Source organism: Kogia breviceps, chromosome 8 (assembly GCF_026419965.1).
Source record: "Kogia breviceps isolate mKogBre1 chromosome 8, mKogBre1 haplotype 1, whole genome shotgun sequence".
Classification (NCBI taxonomy): Eukaryota; Metazoa; Chordata; class Mammalia; order Artiodactyla; family Physeteridae; genus Kogia; species Kogia breviceps.
The window spans coordinates 39,607,446-39,622,969 of NC_081317.1; the positions used below are offsets into that span (position 1 = coordinate 39,607,446).

The following is a 15,524-nucleotide window of genomic DNA, read 5'->3' on the forward strand; positions in this document are numbered from 1 at the left end:
TTGACAAATGATGTTCTGGGTTGCCATGACAACCGGGCCTGTTAGAGGTGTACATAGAGAGGCCTGCTCATAAATCAGAACACTTTAGGAAGGGGTTAAAACAAACATTTCTAGGCTATTCCCAAGATGTAGTGCCAAAAATGTAATTACAGACATTTGTATCAGTCTGCCATAAAGCATGACAGCTCCAATTTTACAAAATGTTAATTTAAAAAATCTATTAAACCCATGTCCCTCTGAGAGAAATTAATATCACACCTAAGGTTGGGAGTCAGTGCAACTCAGAGGCTGTGAAAATTGGGATGACAGAGTCAGAAAGGGAGGCTTAGAAGCAGACTAATCCATAAGCAGTTTAGTGAAGAGTTTGGGCTAGATTCTGACCCTCCAGAGAAGAAATGCTCAGGGCAGATGACTGTGCTCAGAGCTTTCGAGAAGCTTGAGAGAACTCAAAAAAGTAAAGATTTGGAGATGGGATTAGAAAGGAAAAGCTGATAGACAGAGGTTAGCTCACCTGGAAATACAGGGATGAAGCCCCGAAGAATCATTCAATCCAGGAGGACACAGACAACAAGTAATAAAGCATTAGCAACTTCCAATGAGGTCAGGAAAAATGAGAGTTAGCTTAAAATCAGACACTAGAAAAATGCTTCTTAACTTAAAGGTCAGCAGATTCCACTCCAAGGGTCACAAATTGGCAGCCTGAGGTCAAATTGAGTGCAGAGAGAAGTTCTTTCTGGCCTGCACAGTGTTCTTTTAAAAATGTACAGTGTTTGCCAACTTTTAAAAATCAGGAGATTTGACATAACATTCTGGCTTCTTCTCTTTAAAAAGCAGATGATTTGGCAGCAACAGGCCTGGATTCCTGTGTGGCTGGTGAGAGGAGATGGGTTCAGAGAGCATAAACTCCATGAGGACAGGGCTTCTCCTTGTCCAGTCCTGTGGCCTGAGCACCAAGAACAGTGCAGGGCACGTAGAAGAGGTAGAAGGTATGCAACCATGTTTGAATGGATGAGAGCAGCAGCTGCCCTCTTTATATAGACATGTACTCTACGAGTGATCCCCCACCCAGACTGTTACCTGCCTGGCCCCTAAAGGCATTTGAGTTTTCCACTTTGCACTGTAAGATTTTGTTTAGTTGGGACACTCCATGTTGCCTCATGACATGAATTCCCCATGGAACCCATTCTCATGGCCTCATGTGCAGCCCACTGAAGCAAAATGACAATGCAAATAATATTCTTTAAGGACTTAAATCATCCAAAAACAAGCTTCCCTTAGAGGGTTGGCATCAACGTTCACCCTGCAGGCAGAAAGCAGGCCTGAGAGACTTGTCAGAACCTCTTCTAGTGCTTGGAACAGAGCAAGCATCACTGATAGGCTTCAGATCTGAGCATTCACTTATTCATTCAACAAACACTGAACCATTTCTAAGTGCTAGTGGCCATGCGATATGTCTCTTTCACTTGATAGGCAGAGATTTAAATTTTTATTAAATGAATGAATGAGTAGTGGGAATCACTATAGACAAGAAATACATTGCGCAGGGAGAAGACGGCAACATGAAGACAGAGGCAGAGACTGGAGTGATGCGTCTACAAGCCAAGGAACTCCCAGAAGTATCAGCAGCCACCAGAAGCTGGGAAAGAGGCATGGGACCAACTTTCTGTCAGATCTGCCAGGAGGAACCAACCCTGCCAACACCTCAAATTCAGACTTCTGGCCTCCACAATGATGACAGAATACATTTCTGTTGTTGGAAGCCACTGAGTGTGTGGTAATTTGTTACAGCAGCCCTAGGAAACTAATACATTAAAATATTCCTGGTCCACGGAATGGAGAAGCTCCCCAGAAAACTGTGTTTGTACCGTTCATGGTGAGGATTAGGCTGTATTCCAGATCCTAAAAATTTACTGATCTTCAGAATCTCCCTATTTCTGATCAAGGCTTTCAGCCTGATGTCTTACACAGCTGTATCCAAAATCTAGCTCAAATCTCAACAAAAGTGAACTCAACTGAGAATTACATATACTTCCTTTGCTTCTTTGGAAGCACAGTGAGTGCCTCTGTCAAGAATCTCATGTGGTCCATGGCTTTGGAGAAATTCAATATAAAGCAGCAAGAGAGGACCCAGGCTCTCCTCACCAGAGGATCAAATATGGAGCAATGCTACTACAGGAGGATAGAAAAGAAGGTGTGAATTCTGTGTGAGCCATTCCGGAGAAGCTTCTGGGAGAAAGGTGAGGATTGAGCTGGGTCTTGAAAAAGGACAAAAGTAAGGATAATCATCATGACAATGCTATTATCTACTGAGCACCTACAACATGTCACATGCTGCCTTACTGACCTGCCATAAGTTTCCCATGTAATTATCCAAGTTACCCCACAAGCTCAACCTTTGCCCCCATCATTTTCTTGAGGGGAAATCTGAGACTGAGAAGTGAGTGCCAAGTTCAAGGTCACCCAGTCAGTAAGTGGCAGGACTCTTGACAGCTGAATTTACAGGTGGTGAGAGGAGGAGGGTCAAACCAGGTGGTGTGAGCGTCTTGGGAAAGAGGAATAGAGGTGATAGATGGGGATGATGTGGCTACAAAGACAGGCTGGACGGAAAATGCCCTGTTGAGGAGCTTGGACGTGATCTGCTTAGCTGTGTAAGTTGCCAGAGGTATATGAGTACAGGCCCAACCAAGGCATCTGTATTTTGGGAGGAAAATTTTGGACTCGGGGATAGAAGCAAGGGGACAAGAACACCCATTTGCTCATCTCAAATATGAAGGGCCTGAGGGAAGGCAGGGGTGATGGGAGTGGAAAACACAGGGCAGGTGTGAAAGATTGGGGAGCAAGACCTGACTTGACTTCAGGAACGGCCTTCAAGAGGTGAGGGCAAGGAAGCCGTCCTGGCTCACCTGGAGGTTTGGAAGGAGGAATGAGCCGTTAACCACAGCAGAGGACACAGGGCAAGGGCTGCATGGGCCAACATGGTGAATTCAGTTAAAAAAAAAAAATCTGATCTTTTTTGCCTCTGGGTCCCTCACACTCCAGAGATGTCTGGTTAGCAGATGGTGCTGTAGCTTCTACCTTTTTGCCTGCCTCTGATGGATGCCCTGCAAGGCGAACTGGTTGGAGTTTAGAGGGTATATCTTTAAACACATGAAGAATTTTCAGCTCTCCAAAGGAAATAGGACACTCTAGGTTTGAATCAGGCAAGATGTGTCTTGTAAGCCCAGAGCTCAGCACTGGGGTACAGAGCACCCCAAACACTGTACGCATCTCAGATATGAACCACCAAACTCAGTGAGGAAAACTTGGAGCTGGGAGCTCCAAGCTCCCAGCTCACAGGAGCCCTCTCAATTCTGACTAGGAAGTTGCTGGTTTACAGCACCTTCCTAGTTTCTATCGACCCGCCCCCCGCCTTCTCCAAAGAGCCACGCTGTCCTCCCTCCGGGCAACCCAAGAGGATGAGACCAGCTAGAAATCTGGATTCAGCACACCAAGTAGTCAGGATCTAAGATAATCCAAACTCTGCACCCTGATCTCTTTCTGGAAAAAGTGTCAATAAGCAGGGGACTGGACTGGTGTCAGAAGATCAAGGTTCAAATTCTGACTTGACCTGTGATTCTTATTACCCATATATGGGCTTCGCAAGGTCACAGCTCTCGGTGGTGGGATGTGCTGGAGCCCCTGGGGCCCCTCCTCTTGTGTGCCCAGCCCAGGCAGCAGCCAGCGCCTGCATCTTTTTGCTGGAGGACTGCCCTTGAGCTACTGGAGCCCACTTTGGCCAGTTGGGACCCTCAGCCAATGATCTGTGGGTACACAAATACAAAAACCCAACTACCAAATCTCTGGGGGGCAATTTACACTCAGGGGTTCCCCCTCCACCAGCCTTTGTCTGAAACCATTCTCCTGTGAGGCCCCTGCCCCCGTCCTGCCTTCCCCACTCCTCCCCCAGGCAGCCCTGGGACACGCCTTTCATCCGTCACTCCCAAGGGCATCCTCAGGGCAGAGTCAGCCTCCAGGAAGCTCCACCAAAAGACCAGTGTCTGCTCTAGGCCATTATGGAGGAACGTACCCTAAAGGCAGCACGCTGAATATCCAGTACAAGGGTCACAAGAGGCAAAATCTGGCAAAAAGACGTGTTTTGTTTGGCTCGCGGAGACTGTAAAAAATGTGAAGGGCCTTGCCAACATTTAAAAACTGGGAGGTTTCACACAAAACCCCAGATCTCCCCTTGCCTTGAAAAATCAGAAGATCTGGCTACCCTGAGCCTGCATTGCTGCACAGCAACACGGGCTGGGGCAGAGGGCAGCTGTGCCCATGCACGGGGCCAATCCCCGCTGGCCCACCTACTCATTCCCATGACCCTTCTGGTCTCCAGAGTCATTGGAATTGGCAACCTATGGTGTAGCCCCATAGAAAGCACTCAGTAAAGTCTGCTGAATCCGAATAAGGATTTTTCTTGAAAACAATTCAACTCCAGGCTGCCGGAGGGCAGGGGTGAAGAATTGTGTAAGAGGACGCCTCTCTGTTTTCCTCTCCAGCTCTTTCCTCATGCCTGGCAAGGTACTGATGTACACTTCCATAAACACTCTTCCAAAAGAAGCTGAATCGATGAGGAGAGCTGCCACAATAGGACATTTGTTTGACAGGGAACACAAAATGAAATGAAATCGAATCACTGGTGGTTTGGGGAGATAGGCGAGAAAAACAAAAGCAGGTCTTAGTTTCAGATGTTGCTTCATGTTGCCATAAATAAAAGGATGGCTGCATTTTAAACATTTCAAAAATTTCAAAATGTTGACTTGCCCAGTCTGTGTACTTCTTTAAAAAAAAAAAAAAAAAAAAAAAACTGATTATAGCTGAAGCCCTTTAAACCAGTGTAACTGGTAGTAGGTCATTTAAGGAAGTAATGGTTCCCTTGAATGCTGGGACCCAATGGTCCAGCCAGCAGTGTTCAGGGCACTGTCATATGGGCAGTATGATTTACAGAGAGGGGGGTAGCAGAAATTATCCAGTACATTGCTTAAATGGAGGTCAGATAAGACTGCTCCTATTGTATGAGAGCACTCTGTGGACCCTCAACCTCAGGGAGCATGACTGATCAAGCCACACCCTGAAATCCATCTGTGCTCTGAAGTCCACACCCTCACTTGCACAGAGTCCATGCCCCCATGGGCTGCTCCAGCACCAACAACTGAGTGTGGTCAGGAATTCTAAGGCAGACGCATCCCAGGAGACCAGGGACACCTCTGATGGCTCAGTCTGGCTCCCAGACTCCCAGCAGCCCCAAATCACCCACATCTACCCCTAATAGCTCTGCCCACACTTCCTCAGATTGAATGGCAGTCTGGGATGCTTGACCCAGCCTTTCTTCTCTCCCCCTGTCCCCCTGCGGCCATGCTTGCACTGTACTCTGATGTTCCGCTGTCTTCTCCAGCTCCTTCTCCATTTTCTCATGCAAGAGTTTCTCCTGATTAAAAATCCTTGCAGCTTTAATCCCCTCTTGGCACCTGCTTCTCTAAGGACACATTCTGCATTTGAAAATTCCTCCTGCCTGTATTCCGAAAAATCTATCAGCTCTACCTAATAATCAGAGGCTCCCGACTTCTGTGAGGTAACAGGAATCCAAAGAAGGAAGTACTTACAAAATGAGCTTAAGATGAGTGGGCTTCAAGGAACCGGGTATGGAGTCAAGAGAAAAAGAAAAAGAAGGAGGAGTGGGAGATGAAAGAAGGAGGAGGAGACAGCTTCTCAGTAGTTCCTCCGTTTTGACACTTTTCTACTGAGAAACTGGGCAGGGAGACCCCCAAAAGATGAGTTCACACCTCTGGGAAAAACTTCGTGAGACTTTCCAGATTACCTGTCTTGCTCTAGAGTCCCAGCTGTTAAGTTGCCATTTGGGGACAAGATGTACAGTCCTTTAGAAAATTGCTGGCCAAGAAGTCCTTGGTGGTCACAATAAAGACCACAGGTCACAATAAAGACCATCGTTCTCCACACCCCAGACCTCAACCTTTCCGACTGTCATTTTATGTAAAGGCAGAAAAAGGGAAGTTCACTGCCTGTGTGAAAATGCAAAATGTGCCTTACAACCAAGAAAAGAAAGAACACAGTAAGACACACACACACACACAAACACACACACACGCACATGCACACGCACACACACTTATGATGCTAAGAGGGTTAATGTTAAAGGAAGCCTTCAGGCTGGTTACTTCATAATTCACAGCAAAATAGAAAAGGGAGACGAAATCAGCAGCATCGTTTATAAGCCCTGGAAAATGGAAGTCTCCAAGCTGTCATAAATAAGGATGGAAGCATTTGCCAAGTCAGAAATTTTGCCAAGTTTGAAATCCACTCAATCCTTCTATCTTGGAGCTCAGAATGGAACACCAACCTTTTGGGATTTGTAATAACTTTTTCTCAGCAAAACTTTTTGCTATTTATAAGGAAGTAAAAACAAAAAGCAAAAAATACAATATGGAAAGTCTTTCTTTAAAGGAGCATTAACGCCAAGTGAGCGTTAATGGGGAAGGGATAATGGTATAAATGGTATATGTACCGGGCTTAACTTCCCATTTATTCAAAGAAGGCTTCACATATGCAATATTCCTATCCCACAAGTGTATGTGTGTATATGTGTATGTGTGTGTATATGTGTGTGAGTGTGAATTGAGTCTTTTCTTGCTGGTGACTCTCTCTTGCTCTCTCTCTCTCTCTCTCTCTCTCATTCAGACACACACACCATCCCACTTCAATTAACATATTCCACCCAACGAACTGTAAATTTAAAATTTAATTGTGAAAATTAAAGAAAGGATAAAGCATATTTGTGTTTGTGTTGGGTGGAAAGGGAACCAGAGGAAAAGTAGAGGGGAAAAATAATAAAAGGAAAAGAAAGAAAAAGAGAAAATAGGTACCAAGGCCTGGGATAGCTTTCACCAGTTTACACTGGGTCAAAAAGAATTAGAGCCACCAAGGTGAAGAGCAGAGCTCTGATGACTATCTCGGGCCGAGGCTCCCACAAGAGACAAAAAAAGCACTGTCCTTACAGAGTCAGGGCCAAAAGCATGGATTTCCTAGGCAGAGAGATCTTATTTGTGTGACCTTGCACAAGTTATTTAACTTTCCAAGCCTTTTTTTCCTCATGTGTAAAGTATGCATGATAACAGTGTCAACATTACAGACACTGTAACTGTATAACCATAGCCCAGGAGGTCAAAGATGGTGTCTGTTTTGATAACTGTGGTAATCCCCCCAATGCCTGGCTCATGTCTGACCTATAATTGACAATTAATACTTATTGAATTTTGAATAGACTTGATCTAAGATAAAACAAGATAATGTATTAAAGAATTTAGTATACTTATGTCTCAGTTGGAGTCATGTCAAGGAAAATAATTCACGGGATGATGTAGAGACATACGGGCAGGTTAAAGGGACACACAAGAGGTGGTGAGGCATGGAGACTGACCATAGTGGGAAGCTTTTCCCACCTCTAGGGTTGAAGGGACAGAGGAGCCCATCGGCATTCAACTCAACAGTATTTAGAGCAGGAGGGCCATGGAGAGGTAGCTGGCCTCCCCTAAATCCAGGTGCCTGGGTAAATGCAGAGAGAAAACTTTGTCCAGGGAGTAATCTCTGAAAAGCCTGAAGCACCCTAATAGACTGTTTCAAAACCTAGAACTCCCCCAAAAGGCCAAACGGTGCTGGCGCCTCTGTACTTCCCACCCGGCTCAAGGGTCTTTAGTGAAATTGCATGAACTTATCTGGAGCTGAATGCCAATTCTTAAAGCAATCTAATCTACAGTTTCATTTAGCGATTCAGCAAGACTAATTACTGTATGATGAGAATTAGTAGAAAGTGATGGAAGGGTGGCAAATCAACACAAAAGAGGCTTTGCCTTTCCTCCTTGAGAACACAATACAATTTTTAAAAGAAGAGAGAGAGAGAACTGTCTGTTCATTAGTTTATGGCTGAGCAGAAATTTTAATTCAGTAAACACAGGCGCCGGGGTCTTGCGGTATGTGAGATGTGACTTGACCAAATGACTGGAAAATTAGCATGTGCCCTTGGCAGTGTTTCTCAGTCACTGGCTGCAGACGAGACATTAGGGGACAGGAGCGACGACGTGACCGCACCGCTCAGATGCTTCTCTGTCTAGTTGTGTTTCCGAGGCAAGGAGCCGCTCAGGCATCTCCCAACACCTTGTTCCAAAGTGCAGATCCTCTCCAAGGAGGTGGCGGGATGTGTCCTCAAGCGAAGCTTCCCAGCACGTCCCAGACCCACACCCTCCCCAAGGGTTTCCCTGCCATCACATACCCTCACTGGAGAGCAGTGATTACTCCATTTGAATGAGAAGTACTCCAACTCAAGAGAGAAGAGAAAATTTGCTTTACAACCATGAAAACCAACAAATCCTTCTTCAGGTACAATGGACAAAGCAAACATGCTCTGGGTTTTCATTAGCTAATTAGCAACAAATACATACTGGATGCAACTTCTCTGTTTCATAAGGTAAAATTTAGAAAGCACGTGCCAAGTTCACTATGGTTTCACATACTGGCAACTCAAGATTGGCAAGGGCTTTATGAGAGGCACGAATTACTGGGGGTAATGGGGAGGTGTTTACTGGGATAGAAGAGCTTCTCCAGGGACCTCAGTTAGCCTTACAATCCTGCATCTTTTTTTTAAATATAAATTTATGTATTAATTAATTTATTTTTGTCTGCATTGGGTCTTCTTTGCTGCGTGCAGGCTTTCTCTAGTTGTGGCGAGCAGGGGCTACTCTTCATGGCAGTGTGCGGGCTTCTCATTGCGGTGGCTTCTCTTGTTGCAGAGTGTGGGCTCTAGGCACGCAGGCTTCAGTAGTTGTGGTGGGCGGGCTCAGTAGTTGTGGCTCGTGGGCTCTAGAGCGCAGGCTCAGTAGTTGTGGCGCACGGGCTTAGTTGCTCCACGGCCTGTGGGATCCTCCCAGACCAGGGCTCAAACCCGTGTCCCCTGCATTGGCAGTCGGATTCTTAACCACTGCACCACCAGGGAAGCCCCAATCCTGCATCTTGACAACAATAATCTCTGCTCAACTGCTAGTGCTGGTAGGAGTGACCACTGGGCATTTTCATGGTCCTGAGGGTGCCCTACCCACCTCACTGGCCTCACCCCAGTCCTGGCCCTGCTCAAGGGTCCAGCCCATGCCCACTAGCTGTTTCAAGCACCGGCTCTCAGAGCCAGCCTACCTGAATTCAAATCCTGGTGTTACCACTTGTTAGCTAGGTAACCTGGGGCAAGCCCCTCAGTCATTTTGTTCCTCAGTTTCCTAACCTTTCAAATAGGAGCAATATTAGCTTCCGCCTGATAGGGTTGTTGGGAGAACGGTGAAGCACTTAAAACAGGGCTTGGCACACAGATGGAAATCAACACCTATTAACTATGGCTACCTTTTAGATACTATGTTAAATATTGCTTTAAAATGTGTTAGAAAAGGTGGTAACAACAGTAAAAGTACCATAAATTAAGTACTGGTAAAAACTTCACTGCCACTTACTTAAAATGATTTAGCAAGAAAAAAGCCCAAATTACCAAATGTTTCCTAAATAAATGAAATTTTATTATTTCAAACATGACCAATCATGTGTTGCCTGCTTGAGCTATCACGAAAAACTACGTCAAGAAGCAGAAAAGTTATTTGTAACCCACTGCCTGTAAATACTTGTTTCTAAGGGAACTTGAAGCAAGTCTTTCGAAAAAAGCCCAAATTACCAAATGTTTCCTAAATAAATGAAATTGTATTATTTCAAACGTGACCAATCATGTGTTGCCTGCTAGAGCTACCACGAAAAACGACGTCAAGAAGCAGAAAAGTTATTTGTAACCCACTGCCTGTAAATACTTGTTTCTAAGGGAACTTGAAGCAAGTCTTTCCTTTCAAACAATCTCTCAGCCAATTTGTTTGTTATTTTTATTCTTAGGCAAAGATTTTCAAATGGATAACTCAAAAGTCAGTTAATGGAGACCCCCATCCAAATGATTAAAAATTCTAAATTAATGAAGTGAGAACAGAAGAGGAAGACCATATTTGGGATATGACCTTCAATGCTTTTCTTCCAGAATCCTCAAACTACAGAGCAGCATTCGAACTCACTGAATAATCATATTATAGGCCCGAACAGACCATGTCCTCTTATTTTATTAAAACCAAATCTGATTATGATCAATGTGCAAGAATCATCGGGAGGGAATCTAGGAACAGAATTAGGACATCTCCTGAGAAAGTTCCAAAGTGGTCTTCACTGCTTGGATCACATCCAGAATGACCCAGGGAGGGAAGTTCCCCTTCATTTAGACTCTGTTATTTGTACCCACGCAATCACCGTATGACCAATACACGCAAATGAGTCTGTGATTCCAGGGCATTTACGGAGGCACACCCAAGCACAGTGCAAACCCACGTCCTTCCAAGTATTTTTATTAGTGATACCGAGTGCCCCCCCACATGCACCATCTCATTCAACTCTCATAGGAGCCCAGTGCGGAGGCCCTATTACTATCGTCATCATCTGAGGAATGGAGTCATGAAATAGCTTTCCCAGGGTCATTCAGTTTGTGAGGAAAGCTAGGATTCAAACCTGCATAGTGTGTGTCCAATGCCTACCACCTCAAATTACCATACAACTTTCCAATGGCCAAAAAAAACCTGTTCTCAGCTCAGCAAATTTAAAAGGGCCTTTAGAGAAAGCACAAGTCACCAGCACTAACCAGGCTCTTTGAAGAGAGTCAGCATACTTGGCTCAGTAAAACATCAGGTCAAGTTTTTCTAATCCCTAAGTCTTCGATTTGGAGCAAAAACCTTTGCAAGGTTACGAGAAGGTGAAAGCAGTCTCAGATGAATCAGAGCTGGGAACCTTGCTTTTAGCTCCTATCCGAAAAGGGGAAAATGAGGAAGAGACAGTGTGGCCAGGCAGGAAATGGAGACCAAAGGGGTGTGAAGTACGGTCACCAGGTTAACAGTCAAGGTTCAAGATGGTACCTTATCTCCACGCCCACTTGTCTTCCTCTCTCTCCCCCTTCCATGAAGCACAGGTCATCATGTTCATTTGACCACAAAGTTACTTAGAACGGAGGGGCAGAGCACCAAGTATACCTCCTTCAGGCACCCGAGCCATTCCAAGTTTTGAAAATACCAAAGAATGTCTCACTGGATATAAGTTTTTTTTTTTTAATTCCCTTAAACTTTTCTGTTGTTTTTTAGGATTGCCTTTTAGCCAATGAAAATAGAGCTGATGCAGGAATCAGTAAACCATAAATGTATAACTCACATTGATGAAAATATTAAAAGTCGTATTTTTAGAAGAGATTTATTCCAGAATCTACAGTGGGTTTGGGACTCCCCCCAAACTCCCAGTGACATTTCTCACACTTTCTTCTAACACCTTTAGTCTTGGACACCACCAAGGACACACGGGGTGATGGTATGTATTTGAAGAAGGGGGGAAACATATAAGTCCCTACAGAGAATGCAAGACACATGGAGATAAATTATAAAATTTTATTGGTTTGTTAAAAAAATGAATGAATTCAGCAAGTACATTTATGGTCTATCCACATTGTTAAAACAGCACTTAAAAATAAAATAAAAATGATTATCCATTATTTACAGGAAACATGAAAAAAATGACTTTAAGACCTGGAACATTATGGGGAAAAAAAAACAGGGCATGAGAATGATTCACAAGCTGCCTATATGGATTACAGCAAATGGATCTGAACACGAAATGAGGATTTGTCTTTCTCGGGAGTCTCTTGCTATTTTTTTCCTTTTTGTCTTTTCAGCTTCACTGAGGTATAATCAACAAAGAAAATTGTAAGATATTGAAAGTGTACAGTGTGATGATTTGACATATGTATACATTGTGAATAGAATCTCTTGCTATTTTATATTTGTTTATAGAAGCTCCATTCATAAATAGACTGTCTTAAAATAAAGGTGGTGAAAATCTCTGTTCTTTTCTTTGCCTTTCACACACTTATTTTTCTGTGAAAACTAAGACTCCTGACACAGCCAATGTCAACCCATCTTGGGTGCTCACTAATGACCAGCCCAAGGCTCCAAGCCACATTAGCCTGAATTAAACTCAGGGTGATTTCTCTGTCAAAATCAGATGGCTGGGAGGTCCCTTTGTACGTGAAGTCCAAAACAAGGAAATGGGCTAACTTGAGATGAAAACTGCCTTCTGTAACAACCGTTTTCATGTCACTTTCTGGATTGGGAACTCTATTAACTTAATTCAGCCTGGCAGCACCCTGCAGAAAATTACATCCTTGCCCTGTCCAGCAGGGTCCTTAACATTCCCAGGTGCCCTTGAATAAACCTGACATGGTTTGCAGGTGCTGTAGGTGTGTGAACACAACAGAACACACTTAATAGAATGGCTACTTCTGTCCTAGTTTCCTGGGAGTCCAGTCTGCTGAGTGGCAGAAGGCCAAGGGGTCCGCTGACCTTGACCACACAGGAATCGCACAGCACACGTGGCTGCATGCAGTAACCCTGTGAAGACCCTGGATTTTATGGAATCTGTCTGTTACCTAGATTCTGGACAAAAGAAGATGAAATGAGCTTCTATTGTAGTGGGAGGAAATTAGATGAAAACAAAGGGAGGAGTTCTAGACAGAAAACAATAGAGCAGGTGAAAGCAGAAATCATCCACTCTCCGTGGAGGGAGAGAAGAGTTAGTATCCATCCCGGTTACTGCTTTGATTCCATTTTGCAATGGAAAAAAAAAAATGGTGTGTGCAAAGCAACCAATAAAGTAAATAAAAATAAACTCTCAGTTTGTCATGGAGTCAATTTAGAGTGTTAGAGAGAGAGAAAAGAGCCAAGGTTTTTAAGACAATCAAGAAAACAAAAAAGAGGAGAGGAAAAGCAGGAGCGCCTCCATCATGCTGGCCCTCACTCCTGGCAGTGACCTGAATTCCTGCCTGTACTCCTTGAGCTGTTTACTCCTCCAACTGCTGAATCCTGATGGCCTCTGCTCTGTCGGAGGGGGAGCTGCAAGCCTCAACCACTCTGGGTGTGATTCAGGATTACTTGAAGGACTTGGAGCTAAAAGCAAAGCTCTGGGTTCTGCATTGCGGGCTTGGAGCTGGGATTGTTCACGTCTCATCTCTGCTCCCTACTTTTGGAAAGAAGATTCTGTGGGTCAAAATGAAACCAGTCCCTGCTGGAGACCAGGAGGGAAAATCCTTGAATCTGATTGTCTCTAAAGTATGTGGGGATTCACTTCGCCTGTTGAGAGATGGACCTCCTTTGGCCTCAGACTGATGCATCACATGATGACAGTGGGATTTTCTTCATCTTTCTCAGCTGCCTCGGAGGGTCTCAGCGGGACCTGATTCAAGATACAGGACCTGAACCACGCCTCTTGAAAATAACACACCTGTTTTTCTTTTACCAATGGCCGTATCGGTATGTTAAGGACACCCATGAAATGGGGCCATGTGCTTTCCCATCTGAACCTGGCTGCCCCTGAGAGGGCCAAGCGACATGAACACTGGTGAAGAGAAAGTCGTGTCAGATAAAACAGGAAGTAGGAGTCACTAGGTGCCTCTGGCCACGTGGAAGTGGGGCCCACTGGGGGATTGGGGGAAAGCATTGCTACAAGAGAGTTCCAGGCAGGGTAAGAGAGCCAAGGTTCCAGCTAGCAAAGCTATAAGACAGCCCCAGATTAAGTGGCAGGCTGCAGATCCCTGGGTCGCTAAACTCAAGGGTACTAAAGCGCTTGATGGCGGTGCCAGGAAGTGTGTTAGCAAAGGCAAGATAGCGGGATACGGTAAGAGAACAACGATCTTGCTTTAAGACCAAAGTAACAAACTGGCAGCCCACAGACATGTTTTGTTGGCCTACATAATGTTTTAAAAATAACTGAGGCAACTTTTTAAAAATAGGGACATTTCAGATAAAATGTCCAGGTTTCAAGTTTCTCTTAAAGAATCAGAAGGTTTGGAAATTTGGGCCTATCCTTGGGTGGCACAAGTTGGCTGGGTCTAGGTGACAGCTGCCCTACTGGAGCGGAGGGTGTTCACTTATCCGGCCCACATTGTTCATTTAGGGTACCTGCCTGGAACTGAAATGCCACAGCCTTGTTGGAGGGTGACAGACTTGATTTCAGCAAAACTGCCGCCTTTCCTTCTCTAATGCTGAAAAAATGCACGATACGTGCCTTTAGGAAGCTCGAAAATTCTTCCTTATGGGGACATCAAAAGCAAAAGATGACAGAGGTGGTCTGATAGAAATGAGAAGCTGGGTTACTGATTGAGGTCTTCAGGGATTAAAAAAAATGAAAAGAGCACAAGGCCATACGAAACCATTTTCTAATAGCCTGATAGTTTCATCGTTCCCTAGGAGATGTCAACTGCTCTTTGATAGATTCAATTGCCTTATCTGTCCACTTTTCTCCATTTTAAAACAAAAATCTAGCCTGCAATTCTTTTAGCTGTTGAGGGCAAATATTCTTTTTTTTTTTTTAGTGTCTGGGATACTTCTAAAATAGTCCTTAAACAGTTCATTGCCTTTTTATAGATCCATGGAATAACATAAAAGCTTTAAAAAAAAATGGTACCAAATGGCCGATATTTAAGAACCCTCGCTGTCCTGACAGCCTCTGCTTGGCTCTCAGTTTAAATTTCATTTTTCTTTCAGGGGGCAGGATTTCTACAATTAGCTGGCCTTTCTGTAAATCAACACTTTGGGGAAAGATCAAAATCTAAGTAGTGACAGGAACAGTCATTCAACAGTGAGCAAGAAAATGGGAATTCAGAAAATATTCAGACCTCCCCATACGCAGGGTCAGCTGCCCTCACACTCAAATATCTTTTTGGAAAGACAACTTCTGAGAACAGCAGCCTGTTTATGCTTTGGAGAAACTGCCCTTCTTTCAGGAGTGGGTATAGAATAGCCAAGTCAAATGCTGTAATCCATAGGACTCCGTGAAATGTCTGCATCAAGTAATAACATACTCAGTGGCTAATGTAAAAGATACAGTATAAAATATTCATCACGCATAACCTTTTTATATCAAGCGGTGCCTAAATGGATCCTGGTTTATTGAGATTAATGCCTTGGTTACACAGGATTCAAAACAATGTTTCCAAACATGTTGGACTAGTTAAAAAACTATAAAACCTCAAAGCTGAACTGCAAAACTTGAGTAACCATCTCCCCTCCAAAACAGGCTTTTTAAAAACGTCAGTTAAGTTTCCAGTTCAGCCGTGGCATCTATATGCAGACGTTAACAGTCAGAGCCAATTGTGTTTTCAAACAAAATGCTCCAGGCCTGGCTCTGAAGTTCCCCTAACAAGAAAGGTGTGAAGCGGGGCAGGGGCAGCCAAACCTCACTTCAGGACAGGGATCCTGCCTGCTGCACACTAAGCAAAGTGTACAAAGGCCACCGTGAAGGCCAAGTGCGTGAGACAGGTGTCCACATAAGACTAAGTCAGAGATGCAGGATTCTGTAGCTCTAAGGCTGCCCTG

At 44.4% G+C, this 15,524-nt stretch overlaps 1 protein-coding gene across 27 annotated transcripts in view; it reads right to left on the reverse strand.

The window, feature by feature from the left end:
- The window catches only part of NTRK2 (neurotrophic receptor tyrosine kinase 2), a 371,518-nt gene that overhangs the window by 211,023 nt on the left and 144,971 nt on the right, over nucleotides 1-15,524 (reverse strand). The gene's annotated exons all lie outside the window — the stretch shown is intronic.